At 50.7% G+C, this 22,791-nt stretch overlaps 20 non-coding genes across 20 annotated transcripts; all 20 read right to left on the bottom strand.

Annotated features, from left to right (window-relative positions):
• Positions 1–668: 668 nt before the first annotated feature.
• LOC126225945 (5S ribosomal RNA) lies at positions 669–787 on the bottom strand. Its single transcript, XR_007543813.1, has one exon. It is a non-coding gene; the product is annotated as a 5S ribosomal RNA (ribosomal RNA).
• A 989-nt stretch (positions 788–1,776) lies between these two features.
• Positions 1,777–1,895, bottom strand: LOC126225946 (5S ribosomal RNA). The gene has a single exon (XR_007543814.1). It is a non-coding gene; the product is annotated as a 5S ribosomal RNA (ribosomal RNA).
• Positions 1,896–2,884: 989 nt separating this feature from the next.
• LOC126225947 (5S ribosomal RNA) lies at positions 2,885–3,003 on the bottom strand. Its single transcript, XR_007543815.1, has one exon. It is a non-coding gene; the product is annotated as a 5S ribosomal RNA (ribosomal RNA).
• A 989-nt stretch (positions 3,004–3,992) lies between these two features.
• Positions 3,993–4,111, bottom strand: LOC126225948 (5S ribosomal RNA). Its single transcript, XR_007543816.1, has one exon. It is a non-coding gene; the product is annotated as a 5S ribosomal RNA (ribosomal RNA).
• A 989-nt stretch (positions 4,112–5,100) lies between these two features.
• On the bottom strand, positions 5,101–5,219 carry LOC126225949 (5S ribosomal RNA). Its single transcript, XR_007543817.1, has one exon. It is a non-coding gene; the product is annotated as a 5S ribosomal RNA (ribosomal RNA).
• Positions 5,220–6,208: 989 nt separating this feature from the next.
• Positions 6,209–6,327, bottom strand: LOC126225950 (5S ribosomal RNA). The gene has a single exon (XR_007543818.1). It is a non-coding gene; the product is annotated as a 5S ribosomal RNA (ribosomal RNA).
• Positions 6,328–7,316: 989 nt separating this feature from the next.
• LOC126225951 (5S ribosomal RNA) lies at positions 7,317–7,435 on the bottom strand. The gene has a single exon (XR_007543819.1). It is a non-coding gene; the product is annotated as a 5S ribosomal RNA (ribosomal RNA).
• Positions 7,436–8,424: 989 nt separating this feature from the next.
• On the bottom strand, positions 8,425–8,543 carry LOC126225953 (5S ribosomal RNA). The gene has a single exon (XR_007543821.1). It is a non-coding gene; the product is annotated as a 5S ribosomal RNA (ribosomal RNA).
• Positions 8,544–9,532: 989 nt separating this feature from the next.
• Positions 9,533–9,651, bottom strand: LOC126225955 (5S ribosomal RNA). Its single transcript, XR_007543822.1, has one exon. It is a non-coding gene; the product is annotated as a 5S ribosomal RNA (ribosomal RNA).
• Positions 9,652–10,640: 989 nt separating this feature from the next.
• Positions 10,641–10,759, bottom strand: LOC126225956 (5S ribosomal RNA). Its single transcript, XR_007543823.1, has one exon. It is a non-coding gene; the product is annotated as a 5S ribosomal RNA (ribosomal RNA).
• A 979-nt stretch (positions 10,760–11,738) lies between these two features.
• Positions 11,739–11,857, bottom strand: LOC126225957 (5S ribosomal RNA). Its single transcript, XR_007543824.1, has one exon. It is a non-coding gene; the product is annotated as a 5S ribosomal RNA (ribosomal RNA).
• A 979-nt stretch (positions 11,858–12,836) lies between these two features.
• LOC126225958 (5S ribosomal RNA) lies at positions 12,837–12,955 on the bottom strand. Its single transcript, XR_007543825.1, has one exon. It is a non-coding gene; the product is annotated as a 5S ribosomal RNA (ribosomal RNA).
• Positions 12,956–13,944: 989 nt separating this feature from the next.
• Positions 13,945–14,063, bottom strand: LOC126225824 (5S ribosomal RNA). Its single transcript, XR_007543708.1, has one exon. It is a non-coding gene; the product is annotated as a 5S ribosomal RNA (ribosomal RNA).
• A 989-nt stretch (positions 14,064–15,052) lies between these two features.
• Positions 15,053–15,171, bottom strand: LOC126225825 (5S ribosomal RNA). The gene has a single exon (XR_007543709.1). It is a non-coding gene; the product is annotated as a 5S ribosomal RNA (ribosomal RNA).
• A 989-nt stretch (positions 15,172–16,160) lies between these two features.
• LOC126225826 (5S ribosomal RNA) lies at positions 16,161–16,279 on the bottom strand. Its single transcript, XR_007543710.1, has one exon. It is a non-coding gene; the product is annotated as a 5S ribosomal RNA (ribosomal RNA).
• Positions 16,280–17,268: 989 nt separating this feature from the next.
• On the bottom strand, positions 17,269–17,387 carry LOC126225827 (5S ribosomal RNA). Its single transcript, XR_007543711.1, has one exon. It is a non-coding gene; the product is annotated as a 5S ribosomal RNA (ribosomal RNA).
• Positions 17,388–18,376: 989 nt separating this feature from the next.
• LOC126225828 (5S ribosomal RNA) lies at positions 18,377–18,495 on the bottom strand. The gene has a single exon (XR_007543712.1). It is a non-coding gene; the product is annotated as a 5S ribosomal RNA (ribosomal RNA).
• A 989-nt stretch (positions 18,496–19,484) lies between these two features.
• Positions 19,485–19,603, bottom strand: LOC126225823 (5S ribosomal RNA). The gene has a single exon (XR_007543707.1). It is a non-coding gene; the product is annotated as a 5S ribosomal RNA (ribosomal RNA).
• A 1,181-nt stretch (positions 19,604–20,784) lies between these two features.
• Positions 20,785–20,903, bottom strand: LOC126225830 (5S ribosomal RNA). Its single transcript, XR_007543714.1, has one exon. It is a non-coding gene; the product is annotated as a 5S ribosomal RNA (ribosomal RNA).
• A 979-nt stretch (positions 20,904–21,882) lies between these two features.
• Positions 21,883–22,001, bottom strand: LOC126225832 (5S ribosomal RNA). Its single transcript, XR_007543715.1, has one exon. It is a non-coding gene; the product is annotated as a 5S ribosomal RNA (ribosomal RNA).
• Between the last annotated feature and the right edge of the window lie 790 nt (positions 22,002–22,791).

Here is a 22,791-nt window from a genome sequence, read left to right on the forward strand (position 1 = left end):
TGGAGGGCGCCACTGGTAGCGATGTGAGCTTCCTCGCCTCGCTTCGCCTCACACCGGGTGTTTGCATAGTTGGCAGTGCATTCGCACCTTTCCTATCCCTGTCCCCGTACCGACTTGGCCCGACTTTGCTCGACTGCCGCTCGCTGCCGCTCGGGTCGTGGTCCATATGACGGCGCAAGCACGACAAACGTCTGCGGGACTAGACGACGCGACTAAGGAATAAATTTATGATTACAAATCAAATTTGGAACTGTACAGTGCAGCACAACAATAGGCGCTGACGCATTTCAGGGCAGATTCGTACTGTTTTATCGTTTTCAAAGACTTCCCGGCAAACTTCGTTAGCACATTCTCCCTCAAACTGAGTTAATTACCGCATTATCGTACCGTTGCATTACTTTAAAATGCTTAAGAAAGCATCTTTGTCATAACAGAAAGGTAGTATGAAACGACTGCTGGCAGGATGGCGGCTTAAAAAGGAAAAAATGCAGGGGAGCCAAAAGTACCATTTTTATTGGTTCATTTTTATTTTATTTTATTTTTTTTTGTTTTCGCACCATTACAGTAGTTTAAAATGCTTAAGGAAACGTCTTTGTCACAACAGAAGGGTAGTATCGAAAGAGGGCTGGCAGGAGTAGCGATATAAAAAGGAAGAAAAAAAGAAGGGGAGCCAACAGCACCCGGTGGTCCCAGGCGGTCACCCATCCAAGTACTAACCGGGCCCGATGTGGCTTAACTTCGGTGATCGGACGAGAACCGGTGTATTTAACATGGTATGGCCGTTGGCGTACATATACTGTAGGCGCACGGCAGAATTCGCATTCGGCTCTTCTCCCAACACACAAAATGTTAGTTTTCGGCCGCATTTGACGAAAGCACCTCCTTCCGCAACAGCGAGTTCCTCGAGGACGGCGCGGAGTGCGCGCCCGACGTCCCAGCAGAACGATTGCCGAATTGGCGAGCGCGCCGTCGCGTGTGTGAAACGCACAGCTGCTCGTAGCACCTCCTGTCATTCGCTTGTCGCGTGCAACCTTCGACACTCGCGGAAGGCGTATCTCGTCCCTGGTGTCCAGGCGTATGCTCTGTGCGGGGTGTGGCAGTGTCGTGCTGGAGGGCGCCACTGGTAGCGATGTGAGCTTCCTCGCCTCGCTTCGCCTCACACCGGGTGTTTGCATAGTTGGCAGTGCATTCGCACCTTTCCTATCCCTGTCCCCGTACCGACTTGGCCCGACTTTGCTCGACTGCCGCTCGCTGCCGCTCGGGTCGTGGTCCATATGACGGCGCAAGCACGACAAACGTCTGCGGGACTAGACGACGCGACTAAGGAATAAATTTATGATTACAAATCAAATTTGGAACTGTACAGTGCAGCACAACAATAGGCGCTGACGCATTTCAGGGCAGATTCGTACTGTTTTATCGTTTTCAAAGACTTCCCGGCAAACTTCGTTAGCACATTCTCCCTCAAACTGAGTTAATTACCGCATTATCGTACCGTTGCATTACTTTAAAATGCTTAAGAAAGCATCTTTGTCATAACAGAAAGGTAGTATGAAACGACTGCTGGCAGGATGGCGGCTTAAAAAGGAAAAAATGCAGGGGAGCCAAAAGTACCATTTTTATTGGTTCATTTTTATTTTATTTTATTTTTTTTTGTTTTCGCACCATTACAGTAGTTTAAAATGCTTAAGGAAACGTCTTTGTCACAACAGAAGGGTAGTATCGAAAGAGGGCTGGCAGGAGTAGCGATATAAAAAGGAAGAAAAAAAGAAGGGGAGCCAACAGCACCCGGTGGTCCCAGGCGGTCACCCATCCAAGTACTAACCGGGCCCGATGTGGCTTAACTTCGGTGATCGGACGAGAACCGGTGTATTTAACATGGTATGGCCGTTGGCGTACATATACTGTAGGCGCACGGCAGAATTCGCATTCGGCTCTTCTCCCAACACACAAAATGTTAGTTTTCGGCCGCATTTGACGAAAGCACCTCCTTCCGCAACAGCGAGTTCCTCGAGGACGGCGCGGAGTGCGCGCCCGACGTCCCAGCAGAACGATTGCCGAATTGGCGAGCGCGCCGTCGCGTGTGTGAAACGCACAGCTGCTCGTAGCACCTCCTGTCATTCGCTTGTCGCGTGCAACCTTCGACACTCGCGGAAGGCGTATCTCGTCCCTGGTGTCCAGGCGTATGCTCTGTGCGGGGTGTGGCAGTGTCGTGCTGGAGGGCGCCACTGGTAGCGATGTGAGCTTCCTCGCCTCGCTTCGCCTCACACCGGGTGTTTGCATAGTTGGCAGTGCATTCGCACCTTTCCTATCCCTGTCCCCGTACCGACTTGGCCCGACTTTGCTCGACTGCCGCTCGCTGCCGCTCGGGTCGTGGTCCATATGACGGCGCAAGCACGACAAACGTCTGCGGGACTAGACGACGCGACTAAGGAATAAATTTATGATTACAAATCAAATTTGGAACTGTACAGTGCAGCACAACAATAGGCGCTGACGCATTTCAGGGCAGATTCGTACTGTTTTATCGTTTTCAAAGACTTCCCGGCAAACTTCGTTAGCACATTCTCCCTCAAACTGAGTTAATTACCGCATTATCGTACCGTTGCATTACTTTAAAATGCTTAAGAAAGCATCTTTGTCATAACAGAAAGGTAGTATGAAACGACTGCTGGCAGGATGGCGGCTTAAAAAGGAAAAAATGCAGGGGAGCCAAAAGTACCATTTTTATTGGTTCATTTTTATTTTATTTTATTTTTTTTTGTTTTCGCACCATTACAGTAGTTTAAAATGCTTAAGGAAACGTCTTTGTCACAACAGAAGGGTAGTATCGAAAGAGGGCTGGCAGGAGTAGCGATATAAAAAGGAAGAAAAAAAGAAGGGGAGCCAACAGCACCCGGTGGTCCCAGGCGGTCACCCATCCAAGTACTAACCGGGCCCGATGTGGCTTAACTTCGGTGATCGGACGAGAACCGGTGTATTTAACATGGTATGGCCGTTGGCGTACATATACTGTAGGCGCACGGCAGAATTCGCATTCGGCTCTTCTCCCAACACACAAAATGTTAGTTTTCGGCCGCATTTGACGAAAGCACCTCCTTCCGCAACAGCGAGTTCCTCGAGGACGGCGCGGAGTGCGCGCCCGACGTCCCAGCAGAACGATTGCCGAATTGGCGAGCGCGCCGTCGCGTGTGTGAGACGCACAGCTGCTCGTAGCACCTCCTGTCATTCGCTTGTCGCGTGCAACCTTCGACACTCGCGGAAGGCGTATCTCGTCCCTGGTGTCCAGGCGTATGCTCTGTGCGGGGTGTGGCAGTGTCGTGCTGGAGGGCGCCACTGGTAGCGATGTGAGCTTCCTCGCCTCGCTTCGCCTCACACCGGGTGTTTGCATAGTTGGCAGTGCATTCGCACCTTTCCTATCCCTGTCCCCGTACCGACTTGGCCCGACTTTGCTCGACTGCCGCTCGCTGCCGCTCGGGTCGTGGTCCATATGACGGCGCAAGCACGACAAACGTCTGCGGGACTAGACGACGCGACTAAGGAATAAATTTATGATTACAAATCAAATTTGGAACTGTACAGTGCAGCACAACAATAGGCGCTGACGCATTTCAGGGCAGATTCGTACTGTTTTATCGTTTTCAAAGACTTCCCGGCAAACTTCGTTAGCACATTCTCCCTCAAACTGAGTTAATTACCGCATTATCGTACCGTTGCATTACTTTAAAATGCTTAAGAAAGCATCTTTGTCATAACAGAAAGGTAGTATGAAACGACTGCTGGCAGGATGGCGGCTTAAAAAGGAAAAAATGCAGGGGAGCCAAAAGTACCATTTTTATTGGTTCATTTTTATTTTATTTTATTTTTTTTTGTTTTCGCACCATTACAGTAGTTTAAAATGCTTAAGGAAACGTCTTTGTCACAACAGAAGGGTAGTATCGAAAGAGGGCTGGCAGGAGTAGCGATATAAAAAGGAAGAAAAAAAGAAGGGGAGCCAACAGCACCCGGTGGTCCCAGGCGGTCACCCATCCAAGTACTAACCGGGCCCGATGTGGCTTAACTTCGGTGATCGGACGAGAACCGGTGTATTTAACATGGTATGGCCGTTGGCGTACATATACTGTAGGCGCACGGCAGAATTCGCATTCGGCTCTTCTCCCAACACACAAAATGTTAGTTTTCGGCCGCATTTGACGAAAGCACCTCCTTCCGCAACAGCGAGTTCCTCGAGGACGGCGCGGAGTGCGCGCCCGACGTCCCAGCAGAACGATTGCCGAATTGGCGAGCGCGCCGTCGCGTGTGTGAGACGCACAGCTGCTCGTAGCACCTCCTGTCATTCGCTTGTCGCGTGCAACCTTCGACACTCGCGGAAGGCGTATCTCGTCCCTGGTGTCCAGGCGTATGCTCTGTGCGGGGTGTGGCAGTGTCGTGCTGGAGGGCGCCACTGGTAGCGATGTGAGCTTCCTCGCCTCGCTTCGCCTCACACCGGGTGTTTGCATAGTTGGCAGTGCATTCGCACCTTTCCTATCCCTGTCCCCGTACCGACTTGGCCCGACTTTGCTCGACTGCCGCTCGCTGCCGCTCGGGTCGTGGTCCATATGACGGCGCAAGCACGACAAACGTCTGCGGGACTAGACGACGCGACTAAGGAATAAATTTATGATTACAAATCAAATTTGGAACTGTACAGTGCAGCACAACAATAGGCGCTGACGCATTTCAGGGCAGATTCGTACTGTTTTATCGTTTTCAAAGACTTCCCGGCAAACTTCGTTAGCACATTCTCCCTCAAACTGAGTTAATTACCGCATTATCGTACCGTTGCATTACTTTAAAATGCTTAAGAAAGCATCTTTGTCATAACAGAAAGGTAGTATGAAACGACTGCTGGCAGGATGGCGGCTTAAAAAGGAAAAAATGCAGGGGAGCCAAAAGTACCATTTTTATTGGTTCATTTTTATTTTATTTTATTTTTTTTTGTTTTCGCACCATTACAGTAGTTTAAAATGCTTAAGGAAACGTCTTTGTCACAACAGAAGGGTAGTATCGAAAGAGGGCTGGCAGGAGTAGCGATATAAAAAGGAAGAAAAAAAGAAGGGGAGCCAACAGCACCCGGTGGTCCCAGGCGGTCACCCATCCAAGTACTAACCGGGCCCGATGTGGCTTAACTTCGGTGATCGGACGAGAACCGGTGTATTTAACATGGTATGGCCGTTGGCGTACATATACTGTAGGCGCACGGCAGAATTCGCATTCGGCTCTTCTCCCAACACACAAAATGTTAGTTTTCGGCCGCATTTGACGAAAGCACCTCCTTCCGCAACAGCGAGTTCCTCGAGGACGGCGCGGAGTGCGCGCCCGACGTCCCAGCAGAACGATTGCCGAATTGGCGAGCGCGCCGTCGCGTGTGTGAGACGCACAGCTGCTCGTAGCACCTCCTGTCATTCGCTTGTCGCGTGCAACCTTCGACACTCGCGGAAGGCGTATCTCGTCCCTGGTGTCCAGGCGTATGCTCTGTGCGGGGTGTGGCAGTGTCGTGCTGGAGGGCGCCACTGGTAGCGATGTGAGCTTCCTCGCCTCGCTTCGCCTCACACCGGGTGTTTGCATAGTTGGCAGTGCATTCGCACCTTTCCTATCCCTGTCCCCGTACCGACTTGGCCCGACTTTGCTCGACTGCCGCTCGCTGCCGCTCGGGTCGTGGTCCATATGACGGCGCAAGCACGACAAACGTCTGCGGGACTAGACGACGCGACTAAGGAATAAATTTATGATTACAAATCAAATTTGGAACTGTACAGTGCAGCACAACAATAGGCGCTGACGCATTTCAGGGCAGATTCGTACTGTTTTATCGTTTTCAAAGACTTCCCGGCAAACTTCGTTAGCACATTCTCCCTCAAACTGAGTTAATTACCGCATTATCGTACCGTTGCATTACTTTAAAATGCTTAAGAAAGCATCTTTGTCATAACAGAAAGGTAGTATGAAACGACTGCTGGCAGGATGGCGGCTTAAAAAGGAAAAAATGCAGGGGAGCCAAAAGTACCATTTTTATTGGTTCATTTTTATTTTATTTTATTTTTTTTTGTTTTCGCACCATTACAGTAGTTTAAAATGCTTAAGGAAACGTCTTTGTCACAACAGAAGGGTAGTATCGAAAGAGGGCTGGCAGGAGTAGCGATATAAAAAGGAAGAAAAAAAGAAGGGGAGCCAACAGCACCCGGTGGTCCCAGGCGGTCACCCATCCAAGTACTAACCGGGCCCGATGTGGCTTAACTTCGGTGATCGGACGAGAACCGGTGTATTTAACATGGTATGGCCGTTGGCGTACATATACTGTAGGCGCACGGCAGAATTCGCATTCGGCTCTTCTCCCAACACACAAAATGTTAGTTTTCGGCCGCATTTGACGAAAGCACCTCCTTCCGCAACAGCGAGTTCCTCGAGGACGGCGCGGAGTGCGCGCCCGACGTCCCAGCAGAACGATTGCCGAATTGGCGAGCGCGCCGTCGCGTGTGTGAGACGCACAGCTGCTCGTAGCACCTCCTGTCATTCGCTTGTCGCGTGCAACCTTCGACACTCGCGGAAGGCGTATCTCGTCCCTGGTGTCCAGGCGTATGCTCTGTGCGGGGTGTGGCAGTGTCGTGCTGGAGGGCGCCACTGGTAGCGATGTGAGCTTCCTCGCCTCGCTTCGCCTCACACCGGGTGTTTGCATAGTTGGCAGTGCATTCGCACCTTTCCTATCCCTGTCCCCGTACCGACTTGGCCCGACTTTGCTCGACTGCCGCTCGCTGCCGCTCGGGTCGTGGTCCATATGACGGCGCAAGCACGACAAACGTCTGCGGGACTAGACGACGCGACTAAGGAATAAATTTATGATTACAAATCAAATTTGGAACTGTACAGTGCAGCACAACAATAGGCGCTGACGCATTTCAGGGCAGATTCGTACTGTTTTATCGTTTTCAAAGACTTCCCGGCAAACTTCGTTAGCACATTCTCCCTCAAACTGAGTTAATTACCGCATTATCGTACCGTTGCATTACTTTAAAATGCTTAAGAAAGCATCTTTGTCATAACAGAAAGGTAGTATGAAACGACTGCTGGCAGGATGGCGGCTTAAAAAGGAAAAAATGCAGGGGAGCCAAAAGTACCATTTTTATTGGTTCATTTTTATTTTATTTTATTTTTTTTTGTTTTCGCACCATTACAGTAGTTTAAAATGCTTAAGGAAACGTCTTTGTCACAACAGAAGGGTAGTATCGAAAGAGGGCTGGCAGGAGTAGCGATATAAAAAGGAAGAAAAAAAGAAGGGGAGCCAACAGCACCCGGTGGTCCCAGGCGGTCACCCATCCAAGTACTAACCGGGCCCGATGTGGCTTAACTTCGGTGATCGGACGAGAACCGGTGTATTTAACATGGTATGGCCGTTGGCGTACATATACTGTAGGCGCACGGCAGAATTCGCATTCGGCTCTTCTCCCAACACAAAAAATGTTAGTTTTCGGCCGCATTTGACGAAAGCACCTCCTTCCGCAACAGCGAGTTCCTCGAGGACGGCGCGGAGTGCGCGCCCGACGTCCCAGCAGAACGATTGCCGAATTGGCGAGCGCGCCGTCGCGTGTGTGAGACGCACAGCTGCTCGTAGCACCTCCTGTCATTCGCTTGTCGCGTGCAACCTTCGACACTCGCGGAAGGCGTATCTCGTCCCTGGTGTCCAGGCGTATGCTCTGTGCGGGGTGTGGCAGTGTCGTGCTGGAGGGCGCCACTGGTAGCGATGTGAGCTTCCTCGCCTCGCTTCGCCTCACACCGGGTGTTTGCATAGTTGGCAGTGCATTCGCACCTTTCCTATCCCTGTCCCCGTACCGACTTGGCCCGACTTTGCTCGACTGCCGCTCGCTGCCGCTCGGGTCGTGGTCCATATGACGGCGCAAGCACGACAAACGTCTGCGGGACTAGACGACGCGACTAAGGAATAAATTTATGATTACAAATCAAATTTGGAACTGTACAGTGCAGCACAACAATAGGCGCTGACGCATTTCAGGGCAGATTCGTACTGTTTTATCGTTTTCAAAGACTTCCCGGCAAACTTCGTTAGCACATTCTCCCTCAAACTGAGTTAATTACCGCATTATCGTACCGTTGCATTACTTTAAAATGCTTAAGAAAGCATCTTTGTCATAACAGAAAGGTAGTATGAAACGACTGCTGGCAGGATGGCGGCTTAAAAAGGAAAAAATGCAGGGGAGCCAAAAGTACCATTTTTATTGGTTCATTTTTATTTTATTTTATTTTTTTTTGTTTTCGCACCATTACAGTAGTTTAAAATGCTTAAGGAAACGTCTTTGTCACAACAGAAGGGTAGTATCGAAAGAGGGCTGGCAGGAGTAGCGATATAAAAAGGAAGAAAAAAAGAAGGGGAGCCAACAGCACCCGGTGGTCCCAGGCGGTCACCCATCCAAGTACTAACCGGGCCCGATGTGGCTTAACTTCGGTGATCGGACGAGAACCGGTGTATTTAACATGGTATGGCCGTTGGCGTACATATACTGTAGGCGCACGGCAGAATTCGCATTCGGCTCTTCTCCCAACACACAAAATGTTAGTTTTCGGCCGCATTTGACGAAAGCACCTCCTTCCGCAACAGCGAGTTCCTCGAGGACGGCGCGGAGTGCGCGCCCGACGTCCCAGCAGAACGATTGCCGAATTGGCGAGCGCGCCGTCGCGTGTGTGAGACGCACAGCTGCTCGTAGCACCTCCTGTCATTCGCTTGTCGCGTGCAACCTTCGACACTCGCGGAAGGCGTATCTCGTCCCTGGTGTCCAGGCGTATGCTCTGTGCGGGGTGTGGCAGTGTCGTGCTGGAGGGCGCCACTGGTAGCGATGTGAGCTTCCTCGCCTCGCTTCGCCTCACACCGGGTGTTTGCATAGTTGGCAGTGCATTCGCACCTTTCCTATCCCTGTCCCCGTACCGACTTGGCCCGACTTTGCTCGACTGCCGCTCGCTGCCGCTCGGGTCGTGGTCCATATGACGGCGCAAGCACGACAAACGTCTGCGGGACTAGACGACGCGACTAAGGAATAAATTTATGATTACAAATCAAATTTGGAACTGTACAGTGCAGCACAACAATAGGCGCTGACGCATTTCAGGGCAGATTCGTACTGTTTTATCGTTTTCAAAGACTTCCCGGCAAACTTCGTTAGCACATTCTCCCTCAAACTGAGTTAATTACCGCATTATCGTACCGTTGCATTACTTTAAAATGCTTAAGAAAGCATCTTTGTCATAACAGAAAGGTAGTATGAAACGACTGCTGGCAGGATGGCGGCTTAAAAAGGAAAAAATGCAGGGGAGCCAAAAGTACCATTTTTATTGGTTCATTTTTATTTTATTTTATTTTTTTTTGTTTTCGCACCATTACAGTAGTTTAAAATGCTTAAGGAAACGTCTTTGTCACAACAGAAGGGTAGTATCGAAAGAGGGCTGGCAGGAGTAGCGATATAAAAAGGAAGAAAAAAAGAAGGGGAGCCAACAGCACCCGGTGGTCCCAGGCGGTCACCCATCCAAGTACTAACCGGGCCCGATGTGGCTTAACTTCGGTGATCGGACGAGAACCGGTGTATTTAACATGGTATGGCCGTTGGCGTACATATACTGTAGGCGCACGGCAGAATTCGCATTCGGCTCTTCTCCCAACACAAAAAATGTTAGTTTTCGGCCGCATTTGACGAAAGCACCTCCTTCCGCAACAGCGAGTTCCTCGAGGACGGCGCGGAGTGCGCGCCCGACGTCCCAGCAGAACGATTGCCGAATTGGCGAGCGCGCCGTCGCGTGTGTGAGACGCACAGCTGCTCGTAGCACCTCCTGTCATTCGCTTGTCGCGTGCAACCTTCGACACTCGCGGAAGGCGTATCTCGTCCCTGGTGTCCAGGCGTATGCTCTGTGCGGGGTGTGGCAGTGTCGTGCTGGAGGGCGCCACTGGTAGCGATGTGAGCTTCCTCGCCTCGCTTCGCCTCACACCGGGTGTTTGCATAGTTGGCAGTGCATTCGCACCTTTCCTATCCCTGTCCCCGTACCGACTTGGCCCGACTTTGCTCGACTGCCGCTCGCTGCCGCTCGGGTCGTGGTCCATATGACGGCGCAAGCACGACAAACGTCTGCGGGACTAGACGACGCGACTAAGGAATAAATTTATGATTACAAATCAAATTTGGAACTGTACAGTGCAGCACAACAATAGGCGCTGACGCATTTCAGGGCAGATTCGTACTGTTTTATCGTTTTCAAAGACTTCCCGGCAAACTTCGTTAGCACATTCTCCCTCAAACTGAGTTAATTACCGCATTATCGTACCGTTGCATTACTTTAAAATGCTTAAGAAAGCATCTTTGTCATAACAGAAAGGTAGTATGAAACGACTGCTGGCAGGATGGCGGCTTAAAAAGGAAAAAATGCAGGGGAGCCAAAAGTACCATTTTTATTGGTTCATTTTTATTTTATTTTATTTTTTTTTGTTTTCGCACCATTACAGTAGTTTAAAATGCTTAAGGAAACGTCTTTGTCACAACAGAAGGGTAGTATCGAAAGAGGGCTGGCAGGAGTAGCGATATAAAAAGGAAGAAAAAAAGAAGGGGAGCCAACAGCACCCGGTGGTCCCAGGCGGTCACCCATCCAAGTACTAACCGGGCCCGATGTGGCTTAACTTCGGTGATCGGACGAGAACCGGTGTATTTAACATGGTATGGCCGTTGGCGTACATATACTGTAGGCGCACGGCAGAATTCGCATTCGGCTCTTCTCCCAACACACAAAATGTTAGTTTTCGGCCGCATTTGACGAAAGCACCTCCTTCCGCAACAGCGAGTTCCTCGAGGACGGCGCGGAGTGCGCGCCCGACGTCCCAGCAGAACGATTGCCGAATTGGCGAGCGCGCCGTCGCGTGTGTGAGACGCACAGCTGCTCGTAGCACCTCCTGTCATTCGCTTGTCGCGTGCAACCTTCGACACTCGCGGAAGGCGTATCTCGTCCCTGGTGTCCAGGCGTATGCTCTGTGCGGGGTGTGGCAGTGTCGTGCTGGAGGGCGCCACTGGTAGCGATGTGAGCTTCCTCGCCTCGCTTCGCCTCACACCGGGTGTTTGCATAGTTGGCAGTGCATTCGCACCTTTCCTATCCCTGTCCCCGTACCGACTTGGCCCGACTTTGCTCGACTGCCGCTCGGGTCGTGGTCCATATGACGGCGCAAGCACGACAAACGTCTGCGGGACTAGACGACGCGACTAAGGAATAAATTTATGATTACAAATCAAATTTGGAACTGTACAGTGCAGCACAACAATAGGCGCTGACGCATTTCAGGGCAGATTCGTACTGTTTTATCGTTTTCAAAGACTTCCCGGCAAACTTCGTTAGCACATTCTCCCTCAAACTGAGTTAATTACCGCATTATCGTACCGTTGCATTACTTTAAAATGCTTAAGAAAGCATCTTTGTCATAACAGAAAGGTAGTATGAAACGACTGCTGGCAGGATGGCGGCTTAAAAAGGAAAAAATGCAGGGGAGCCAAAAGTACCATTTTTATTGGTTCATTTTTATTTTATTTTATTTTTTTTTGTTTTCGCACCATTACAGTAGTTTAAAATGCTTAAGGAAACGTCTTTGTCACAACAGAAGGGTAGTATCGAAAGAGGGCTGGCAGGAGTAGCGATATAAAAAGGAAGAAAAAAAGAAGGGGAGCCAACAGCACCCGGTGGTCCCAGGCGGTCACCCATCCAAGTACTAACCGGGCCCGATGTGGCTTAACTTCGGTGATCGGACGAGAACCGGTGTATTTAACATGGTATGGCCGTTGGCGTACATATACTGTAGGCGCACGGCAGAATTCGCATTCGGCTCTTCTCCCAACACACAAAATGTTAGTTTTCGGCCGCATTTGACGAAAGCACCTCCTTCCGCAACAGCGAGTTCCTCGAGGACGGCGCGGAGTGCGCGCCCGACGTCCCAGCAGAACGATTGCCGAATTGGCGAGCGCGCCGTCGCGTGTGTGAGACGCACAGCTGCTCGTAGCACCTCCTGTCATTCGCTTGTCGCGTGCAACCTTCGACACTCGCGGAAGGCGTATCTCGTCCCTGGTGTCCAGGCGTATGCTCTGTGCGGGGTGTGGCAGTGTCGTGCTGGAGGGCGCCACTGGTAGCGATGTGAGCTTCCTCGCCTCGCTTCGCCTCACACCGGGTGTTTGCATAGTTGGCAGTGCATTCGCACCTTTCCTATCCCTGTCCCCGTACCGACTTGGCCCGACTTTGCTCGACTGCCGCTCGGGTCGTGGTCCATATGACGGCGCAAGCACGACAAACGTCTGCGGGACTAGACGACGCGACTAAGGAATAAATTTATGATTACAAATCAAATTTGGAACTGTACAGTGCAGCACAACAATAGGCGCTGACGCATTTCAGGGCAGATTCGTACTGTTTTATCGTTTTCAAAGACTTCCCGGCAAACTTCGTTAGCACATTCTCCCTCAAACTGAGTTAATTACCGCATTATCGTACCGTTGCATTACTTTAAAATGCTTAAGAAAGCATCTTTGTCATAACAGAAAGGTAGTATGAAACGACTGCTGGCAGGATGGCGGCTTAAAAAGGAAAAAATGCAGGGGAGCCAAAAGTACCATTTTTATTGGTTCATTTTTATTTTATTTTATTTTTTTTTGTTTTCGCACCATTACAGTAGTTTAAAATGCTTAAGGAAACGTCTTTGTCACAACAGAAGGGTAGTATCGAAAGAGGGCTGGCAGGAGTAGCGATATAAAAAGGAAGAAAAAAAGAAGGGGAGCCAACAGCACCCGGTGGTCCCAGGCGGTCACCCATCCAAGTACTAACCGGGCCCGATGTGGCTTAACTTCGGTGATCGGACGAGAACCGGTGTATTTAACATGGTATGGCCGTTGGCGTACATATACTGTAGGCGCACGGCACAATTCGCATTCGGCTCTTCTCTCAACACACAAAATGTTAGTTTTCGGCCGCATTTGACGAAAGCACCTCCTTCCGCAACAGCGAGTTCCTCGAGGACGGCGCGGAGTGCGCGCCCGACGTCCCAGCAGAACGATTGCCGAATTGGCGAGCGCGCCGTCGCGTGTGTGAGACGCACAGCTGCTCGTAGCACCTCCTGTCATTCGCTTGTCGCGTGCAACCTTCGACACTCGCGGAAGGCGTATCTCGTCCCTGGTGTCCAGGCGTATGCTCTGTGCGGGGTGTGGCAGTGTCGTGCTGGAGGGCGCCACTGGTAGCGATGTGAGCTTCCTCGCCTCGCTTCGCCTCACACCGGGTGTTTGCATAGTTGGCAGTGCATTCGCACCTTTCCTATCCCTGTCCCCGTACCGACTTGGCCCGACTTTGCTCGACTGCCGCTCGCTGCCGCTCGGGTCGTGGTCCATATGACGGCGCAAGCACGACAAACGTCTGCGGGACTAGACGACGCGACTAAGGAATAAATTTATGATTACAAATCAAATTTGGAACTGTACAGTGCAGCACAACAATAGGCGCTGACGCATTTCAGGGCAGATTCGTACTGTTTTATCGTTTTCAAAGACTTCCCGGCAAACTTCGTTAGCACATTCTCCCTCAAACTGAGTTAATTACCGCATTATCGTACCGTTGCATTACTTTAAAATGCTTAAGAAAGCATCTTTGTCATAACAGAAAGGTAGTATGAAACGACTGCTGGCAGGATGGCGGCTTAAAAAGGAAAAAATGCAGGGGAGCCAAAAGTACCATTTTTATTGGTTCATTTTTATTTTATTTTATTTTTTTTTGTTTTCGCACCATTACAGTAGTTTAAAATGCTTAAGGAAACGTCTTTGTCACAACAGAAGGGTAGTATCGAAAGAGGGCTGGCAGGAGTAGCGATATAAAAAGGAAGAAAAAAAGAAGGGGAGCCAACAGCACCCGGTGGTCCCAGGCGGTCACCCATCCAAGTACTAACCGGGCCCGATGTGGCTTAACTTCGGTGATCGGACGAGAACCGGTGTATTTAACATGGTATGGCCGTTGGCGTACATATACTGTAGGCGCACGGCAGAATTCGCATTCGGCTCTTCTCCCAACACACAAAATGTTAGTTTTCGGCCGCATTTGACGAAAGCACCTCCTTCCGCAACAGCGAGTTCCTCGAGGACGGCGCGGAGTGCGCGCCCGACGTCCCAGCAGAACGATTGCCGAATTGGCGAGCGCGCCGTCGCGTGTGTGAGACGCACAGCTGCTCGTAGCACCTCCTGTCATTCGCTTGTCGCGTGCAACCTTCGACACTCGCGGAAGGCGTATCTCGTCCCTGGTGTCCAGGCGTATGCTCTGTGCGGGGTGTGGCAGTGTCGTGCTGGAGGGCGCCACTGGTAGCGATGTGAGCTTCCTCGCCTCGCTTCGCCTCACACCGGGTGTTTGCATAGTTGGCAGTGCATTCGCACCTTTCCTATCCCTGTCCCCGTACCGACTTGGCCCGACTTTGCTCGACTGCCGCTCGCTGCCGCTCGGGTCGTGGTCCATATGACGGCGCAAGCACGACAAACGTCTGCGGGACTAGACGACGCGACTAAGGAATAAATTTATGATTACAAATCAAATTTGGAACTGTACAGTGCAGCACAACAATAGGCGCTGACGCATTTCAGGGCAGATTCGTACTGTTTTATCGTTTTCAAAGACTTCCCGGCAAACTTCGTTAGCACATTCTCCCTCAAACTGAGTTAATTACCGCATTATCGTACCGTTGCATTACTTTAAAATGCTTAAGAAAGCATCTTTGTCATAACAGAAAGGTAGTATGAAACGACTGCTGGCAGGATGGCGGCTTAAAAAGGAAAAAATGCAGGGGAGCCAAAAGTACCATTTTTATTGGTTCATTTTTATTTTATTTTATTTTTTTTTGTTTTCGCACCATTACAGTAGTTTAAAATGCTTAAGGAAACGTCTTTGTCACAACAGAAGGGTAGTATCGAAAGAGGGCTGGCAGGAGTAGCGATATAAAAAGGAAGAAAAAAAGAAGGGGAGCCAACAGCACCCGGTGGTCCCAGGCGGTCACCCATCCAAGTACTAACCGGGCCCGATGTGGCTTAACTTCGGTGATCGGACGAGAACCGGTGTATTTAACATGGTATGGCCGTTGGCGTACATATACTGTAGGCGCACGGCAGAATTCGCATTCGGCTCTTCTCCCAACACACAAAATGTTAGTTTTCGGCCGCATTTGACGAAAGCACCTCCTTCCGCAACAGCGAGTTCCTCGAGGACGGCGCGGAGTGCGCGCCCGACGTCCCAGCAGAACGATTGCCGAATTGGCGAGCGCGCCGTCGCGTGTGTGAGACGCACAGCTGCTCGTAGCACCTCCTGTCATTCGCTTGTCGCGTGCAACCTTCGACACTCGCGGAAGGCGTATCTCGTCCCTGGTGTCCAGGCGTATGCTCTGTGCGGGGTGTGGCAGTGTCGTGCTGGAGGGCGCCACTGGTAGCGATGTGAGCTTCCTCGCCTCGCTTCGCCTCACACCGGGTGTTTGCATAGTTGGCAGTGCATTCGCACCTTTCCTATCCCTGTCCCCGTACCGACTTGGCCCGACTTTGCTCGACTGCCGCTCGCTGCCGCTCGGGTCGTGGTCCATATGACGGCGCAAGCACGACAAACGTCTGCGGGACTAGACGACGCGACTAAGGAATAAATTTATGATTACAAATCAAATTTGGAACTGTACAGTGCAGCACAACAATAGGCGCTGACGCATTTCAGGGCAGATTCGTACTGTTTTATCGTTTTCAAAGACTTCCCGGCAAACTTCGTTAGCACATTCTCCCTCAAACTGAGTTAATTACCGCATTATCGTACCGTTGCATTACTTTAAAATGCTTAAGAAAGCATCTTTGTCATAACAGAAAGGTAGTATGAAACGACTGCTGGCAGGATGGCGGCTTAAAAAGGAAAAAATGCAGGGGAGCCAAAAGTACCATTTTTATTGGTTCATTTTTATTTTATTTTATTTTTTTTTGTTTTCGCACCATTACAGTAGTTTAAAATGCTTAAGGAAACGTCTTTGTCACAACAGAAGGGTAGTATCGAAAGAGGGCTGGCAGGAGTAGCGATATAAAAAGGAAGAAAAAAAGAAGGGGAGCCAACAGCACCCGGTGGTCCCAGGCGGTCACCCATCCAAGTACTAACCGGGCCCGATGTGGCTTAACTTCGGTGATCGGACGAGAACCGGTGTATTTAACATGGTATGGCCGTTGGCGTACATATACTGTAGGCGCACGGCAGAATTCGCATTCGGCTCTTCTCTCAACACACAAAATGTTAGTTTTCGGCCGCATTTGACGAAAGCACCTCCTTCCGCAACAGCGAGTTCCTCGAGGACGGCGCGGAGTGCGCGCCCGACGTCCCAGCAGAACGATTGCCGAATTGGCGAGCGCGCCGTCGCGTGTGTGAGACGCACAGCTGCTCGTAGCACCTCCTGTCATTCGCTTGTCGCGTGCAACCTTCGACACTCGCGGAAGGCGTATCTCGTCCCTGGTGTCCAGGCGTATGCTCTGTGCGGGGTGTGGCAGTGTCGTGCTGGAGGGCGCCACTGGTAGCGATGTGAGCTTCCTCGCCTCGCTTCGCCTCACACCGGGTGTTTGCATAGTTGGCAGTGCATTCGCACCTTTCCTATCCCTGTCCCCGTACCGACTTGGCCCGACTTTGCTCGACTGCCGCTCGCTGCCGCTCGGGTCGTGGTCCATATGACGGCGCAAGCACGACAAACGTCTGCGGGACTAGACGACGCGACTAAGGAATAAATTTATGATTACAAATCAAATTTGGAACTGTACAGTGCAGCACAACAATAGGCGCTGACGCATTTCAGGGCAGATTCGTACTGTTTTATCGTTTTCAAAGACTTCCCGGCAAACTTCGTTAGCACATTCTCCCTCAAACTGAGTTAATTACCGCATTATCGTACCGTTGCATTACTTTAAAATGCTTAAGAAAGCATCTTTGTCATAACAGAAAGGTAGTATGAAACGACTGCTGGCAGGATGGCGGCTTAAAAAGGAAAAAATGCAGGGGAGCCAAAAGTACCATTTTTATTGGTTCATTTTTATTTTATTTTATTTTTTTTTGTTTTCGCACCATTACAGTAGTTTAAAATGCTTAAGGAAACGTCTTTGTCACAACAGAAGGGTAGTATCGAAAGAGGGCTGGCAGGAGTAGCGATATAAAAAGGAAGAAAAAAAGAAGGGGAGCCAACAGCACCCGGTGGTCCCAGGCGGTCACCCATCCAAGTACTAACCGGGCCCGATGTGGCTTAACTTCGGTGATCGGACGAGAACCGGTGTATTTAACATGGTATGGCCGTTGGCGTACATATACTGTAGGCGCACGGCAGAATTCGCATTCGGCTCTTCTCCCAACACACAAAATGTTAGTTTTCGGCCGCATTTGACGAAAGCACCTCCTTCCGCAACAGCGAGTTCCTCGAGGACGGCGCGGAGTGCGCGCCCGACGTCCCAGCAGAACGATTGCCGAATTGGCGAGCGCGCCGTCGCGTGTGTGAGACGCACAGCTGCTCGTAGCACCTCCTGTCATTCGCTTGTCGCGTGCAACCTTCGACACTCGCGGAAGGCGTATCTCGTCCCTGGTGTCCAGGCGTATGCTCTGTGCGGGGTGTGGCAGTGTCGTGCTGGAGGGCGCCACTGGTAGCGATGTGAGCTTCCTCGCCTCGCTTCGCCTCACACCGGGTGTTTGCATAGTTGGCAGTGCATTCGCACCTTTCCTATCCCTGTCCCCGTACCGACTTGGCCCGACTTTGCTCGACTGCCGCTCGCTGCCGCTCGGGTCGTGGTCCATATGACGGCGCAAGCACGACAAACGTCTGCGGGACTAGACGACGCGACTAAGGAATAAATTTATGATTACAAATCAAATTTGGAACTGTACAGTGCAGCACAACAATAGGCGCTGACGCATTTCAGGGCAGATTCGTACTGTTTTATCGTTTTCAAAGACTTCCCGGCAAACTTCGTTAGCACATTCTCCCTCAAACTGAGTTAATTACCGCATTATCGTACCGTTGCATTACTTTAAAATGCTTAAGAAAGCATCTTTGTCATAACAGAAAGGTAGTATGAAACGACTGCTGGCAGGATGGCGGCTTAAAAAGGAAAAAATGCAGGGGAGCCAAAAGTACCATTTTTATTGGTTCATTTTTATTTTATTTTATTTTTTTTTGTTTTCGCACCATTACAGTAGTTTAAAATGCTTAAGGAAACGTCTTTGTCACAACAGAAGGGTAGTATCGAAAGAGGGCTGGCAGGAGTAGCGATATAAAAAGGAAGAAAAAAAGAAGGGGAGCCAACAGCACCCGGTGGTCCCAGGCGGTCACCCATCCAAGTACTAACCGGGCCCGATGTGGCTTAACTTCGGTGATCGGACGAGAACCGGTGTATTTAACATGGTATGGCCGTTGGCGTACATATACTGTAGGCGCACGGCAGAATTCGCATTCGGCTCTTCTCTCAACACACAAAATGTTAGTTTTCGGCCGCATTTGACGAAAGCACCTCCTTCCGCAACAGCGAGTTCCTCGAGGACGGCGCGGAGTGCGCGCCCGACGTCCCAGCAGAACGATTGCCGAATTGGCGAGCGCGCCGTCGCGTGTGTGAGACGCACAGCTGCTCGTAGCACCTCCTGTCATTCGCTTGTCGCGTGCAACCTTCGACACTCGCGGAAGGCGTATCTCGTCCCTGGTGTCCAGGCGTATGCTCTGTGCGGGGTGTGGCAGTGTCGTGCTGGAGGGCGCCACTGGTAGCGATGTGAGCTTCCTCGCCTCGCTTCGCCTCACACCGGGTGTTTGCATAGTTGGCAGTGCATTCGCACCTTTCCTATCCCTGTCCCCGTACCGACTTGGCCCGACTTTGCTCGACTGCCGCTCGCTGCCGCTCGGGTCGTGGTCCATATGACGGCGCAAGCACGACAAACGTCTGCGGGACTAGACGACGCGACTAAGGAATAAATTTATGATTACAAATCAAATTTGGAACTGTACAGTGCAGCACAACAATAGGCGCTGACGCATTTCAGGGCAGATTCGTACTGTTTTATCGTTTTCAAAGACTTCCCGGCAAACTTCGTTAGCACATTCTCCCTCAAACTGAGTTAATTACCGCATTATCGTACCGTTGCATTACTTTAAAATGCTTAAGAAAGCATCTTTGTCATAACAGAAAGGTAGTATGAAACGACTGCTGGCAGGATGGCGGCTTAAAAAGGAAAAAATGCAGGGGAGCCAAAAGTACCATTTTTATTGGTTCATTTTTATTTTATTTTATTTTTTTTTGTTTTCGCACCATTACAGTAGTTTAAAATGCTTAAGGAAACGTCTTTGTCACAACAGAAGGGTAGTATCGAAAGAGGGCTGGCAGGAGTAGCGATATAAAAAGGAAGAAAAAAAGAAGGGGAGCCAACAGCACCCGGTGGTCCCAGGCGGTCACCCATCCAAGTACTAACCGGGCCCGATGTTGCTTAACTTCGGTGATCGGACGAGAACCGGTGTATTTAACATGGTATGGCCGTTGGCGTACATATACTGTAGGCGCACGGCAGAATTCGCATTCGGCTCTTCTCCCAACACACAAAATGTTAGTTTTCGGCCGCATTTGACGAAAGCACCTCCTTCCGCAACAGCGAGTTCCTCGAGGACGGCGCGGAGTGCGCGCCCGACGTCCCAGCAGAACGATTGCCGAATTGGCGAGCGCGCCCAACATGGTATGGCCGTTGGCGTACATATACTGTAGGCGCACGGCAGAATTCGCATTCGGCTCTTCTCCCAACACACAAAATGTTAGTTTTCGGCCGCATTTGACGAAAGCACCTCCTTCCGCAACAGCGAGTTCCTCGAGGACGGCGCGGAGTGCGCGCCCGACGTCCCAGCAGAACGATTGCCGAATTGGCGAGCGCGCCGTCGCGTGTGTGAAACGCACAGCTGCTCGTAGCACCTCCTGTCATTCGCTTGTCGCGTGCAACCTTCGACACTCGCGGAAGGCGTATCTCGTCCCTGGTGTCCAGGCGTATGCTCTGTGCGGGGTGTGGCAGTGTCGTGCTGGAGGGCGCCACTGGTAGCGATGTGAGCTTCCTCGCCTCGCTTCGCCTCACACCGGGTGTTTGCATAGTTGGCAGTGCATTCGCACCTTTCCTATCCCTGTCCCCGTACCGACTTGGCCCGACTTTGCTCGACTGCCGCTCGGGTCGTGGTCCATATGACGGCGCAAGCACGACAAACGTCTGCGGGACTAGACGACGCGACTAAGGAATAAATTTATGATTACAAATCAAATTTGGAACTGTACAGTGCAGCACAACAATAGGCGCTGACGCATTTCAGGGCAGATTCGTACTGTTTTATCGTTTTCAAAGACTTCCCGGCAAACTTCGTTAGCACATTCTCCCTCAAACTGAGTTAATTACCGCATTATCGTACCGTTGCATTACTTTAAAATGCTTAAGAAAGCATCTTTGTCATAACAGAAAGGTAGTATGAAACGACTGCTGGCAGGATGGCGGCTTAAAAAGGAAAAAATGCAGGGGAGCCAAAAGTACCATTTTTATTGGTTCATTTTTATTTTATTTTATTTTTTTTTGTTTTCGCACCATTACAGTAGTTTAAAATGCTTAAGGAAACGTCTTTGTCACAACAGAAGGGTAGTATCGAAAGAGGGCTGGCAGGAGTAGCGATATAAAAAGGAAGAAAAAAAGAAGGGGAGCCAACAGCACCCGGTGGTCCCAGGCGGTCACCCATCCAAGTACTAACCGGGCCCGATGTGGCTTAACTTCGGTGATCGGACGAGAACCGGTGTATTTAACATGGTATGGCCGTTGGCGTACATATACTGTAGGCGCACGGCAGAATTCGCATTCGGCTCTTCTCCCAACACACAAAATGTTAGTTTTCGGCCGCATTTGACGAAAGCACCTCCTTCCGCAACAGCGAGTTCCTCGAGGACGGCGCGGAGTGCGCGCCCGACGTCCCAGCAGAACGATTGCCGAATTGGCGAGCGCGCCGTCGCGTGTGTGAGACGCACAGCTGCTCGTAGCACCTCCTGTCATTCGCTTGTCGCGTGCAACCTTCGACACTCGCGGAAGGCGTATCTCGTCCCTGGTGTCCAGGCGTATGCTCTGTGCGGGGTGTGGCAGTGTCGTGCTGGAGGGCGCCACTGGTAGCGATGTGAGCTTCCTCGCCTCGCTTCGCCTCACACCGGGTGTTTGCATAGTTGGCAGTGCATTCGCACCTTTCCTATCCCTGTCCCCGTACCGACTTGGCCCGACTTTGCTCGACTGCCGCTCGGGTCGTGGTCCATATGACGGCGCAAGCACGACAAACGTCTGCGGGACTAGACGACGCGACTAAGGAATAAATTTATGATTACAAATCAAATTTGGAACTGTACAGTGCAGCACAACAATAGGCGCTGACGCATTTCAGGGCAGATTCGTACTGTTTTATCGTTTTCAAAGACTTCCCGGCAAACTTCGTTAGCACATTCTCCCTCAAACTGAGTTAATTACCGCATTATCGTACCGTTGCATTACTTTAAAATGCTTAAGAAAGCATCTTTGTCATAACAGAAAGGTAGTATGAAACGACTGCTGGCAGGATGGCGGCTTAAAAAGGAAAAAATGCAGGGGAGCCAAAAGTACCATTTTTATTGGTTCATTTTTATTTTATTTTATTTTTTTTTGTTTTCGCACCATTACAGTAGTTTAAAATGCTTAAGGAAACGTCTTTGTCACAACAGAAGGGTAGTATCGAAAGAGGGCTGGCAGGAGTAGCGATATAAAAAGGAAGAAAAAAAGAAGGGGAGCCAACAGCACCCGGTGGTCCCAGGCGGTCACCCATCCAAGTACTAACCGGGCCCGATGTGGCTTAACTTCGGTGATCGGACGAGAACCGGTGTATTTAACATGGTATGGCCGTTGGCGTACATATACTGTAGGCGCACGGCAGAATTCGCATTCGGCTCTTCTCCCAACACACAAAATGTTAGTTTTCGGCCGCATTTGACGAAAGCACCTCCTTCCGCAACAGCGAGTTCCTCGAGGACGGCGCGGAGTGCGCGCCCGACGTCCCAGCAGAACGATTGCCGAATTGGCGAGCGCGCCGTCGCGTGTGTGAGACGCACAGCTGCTCGTAGCACCTCCTGTCATTCGCTTGTCGCGTGCAACCTTCGACACTCGCGGAAGGCGTATCTCGTCCCTGGTGTCCAGGCGTATGCTCTGTGCGGGGTGTGGCAGTGTCGTGCTGGAGGGCGCCACTGGTAGCGATGTGAGCTTCCTCGCCTCGCTTCGCCTCACACCGGGTGTTTGCATAGTTGGCAGTGCATTCGCACCTTTCCTATCCCTGTCCCCGTACCGACTTGGCCCGACTTTGCTCGACTGCCGCTCGGGTCGTGGTCCATATGACGGCGCAAGCACGACAAACGTCTGCGGGACTAGACGACGCGACTAAGGAATAAATTTATGATTACAAATCAAATTTGGAACTGTACAGTGCAGCACAACAATAGGCGCTGACGCATTTCAGGGCAGATTCGTACTGTTTTATCGTTTTCAAAGACTTCCCGGCAAACTTCGTTAGCACATTCTCCCTCAAACTGAGTTAATTACCGCATTATCGTACCGTTGCATTACTTTAAAATGCTTAAGAAAGCATCTTTGTCATAACAGAAAGGTAGTATGAAACGACTGCTGGCAGGATGGCGGCTTAAAAAG

The sequence above is a fragment of the Schistocerca nitens genome, unplaced genomic scaffold, assembly GCF_023898315.1.
Source record: "Schistocerca nitens isolate TAMUIC-IGC-003100 unplaced genomic scaffold, iqSchNite1.1 HiC_scaffold_291, whole genome shotgun sequence".
Lineage (NCBI taxonomy): Eukaryota > Metazoa > Arthropoda > Insecta > Orthoptera > Acrididae > Schistocerca > Schistocerca nitens.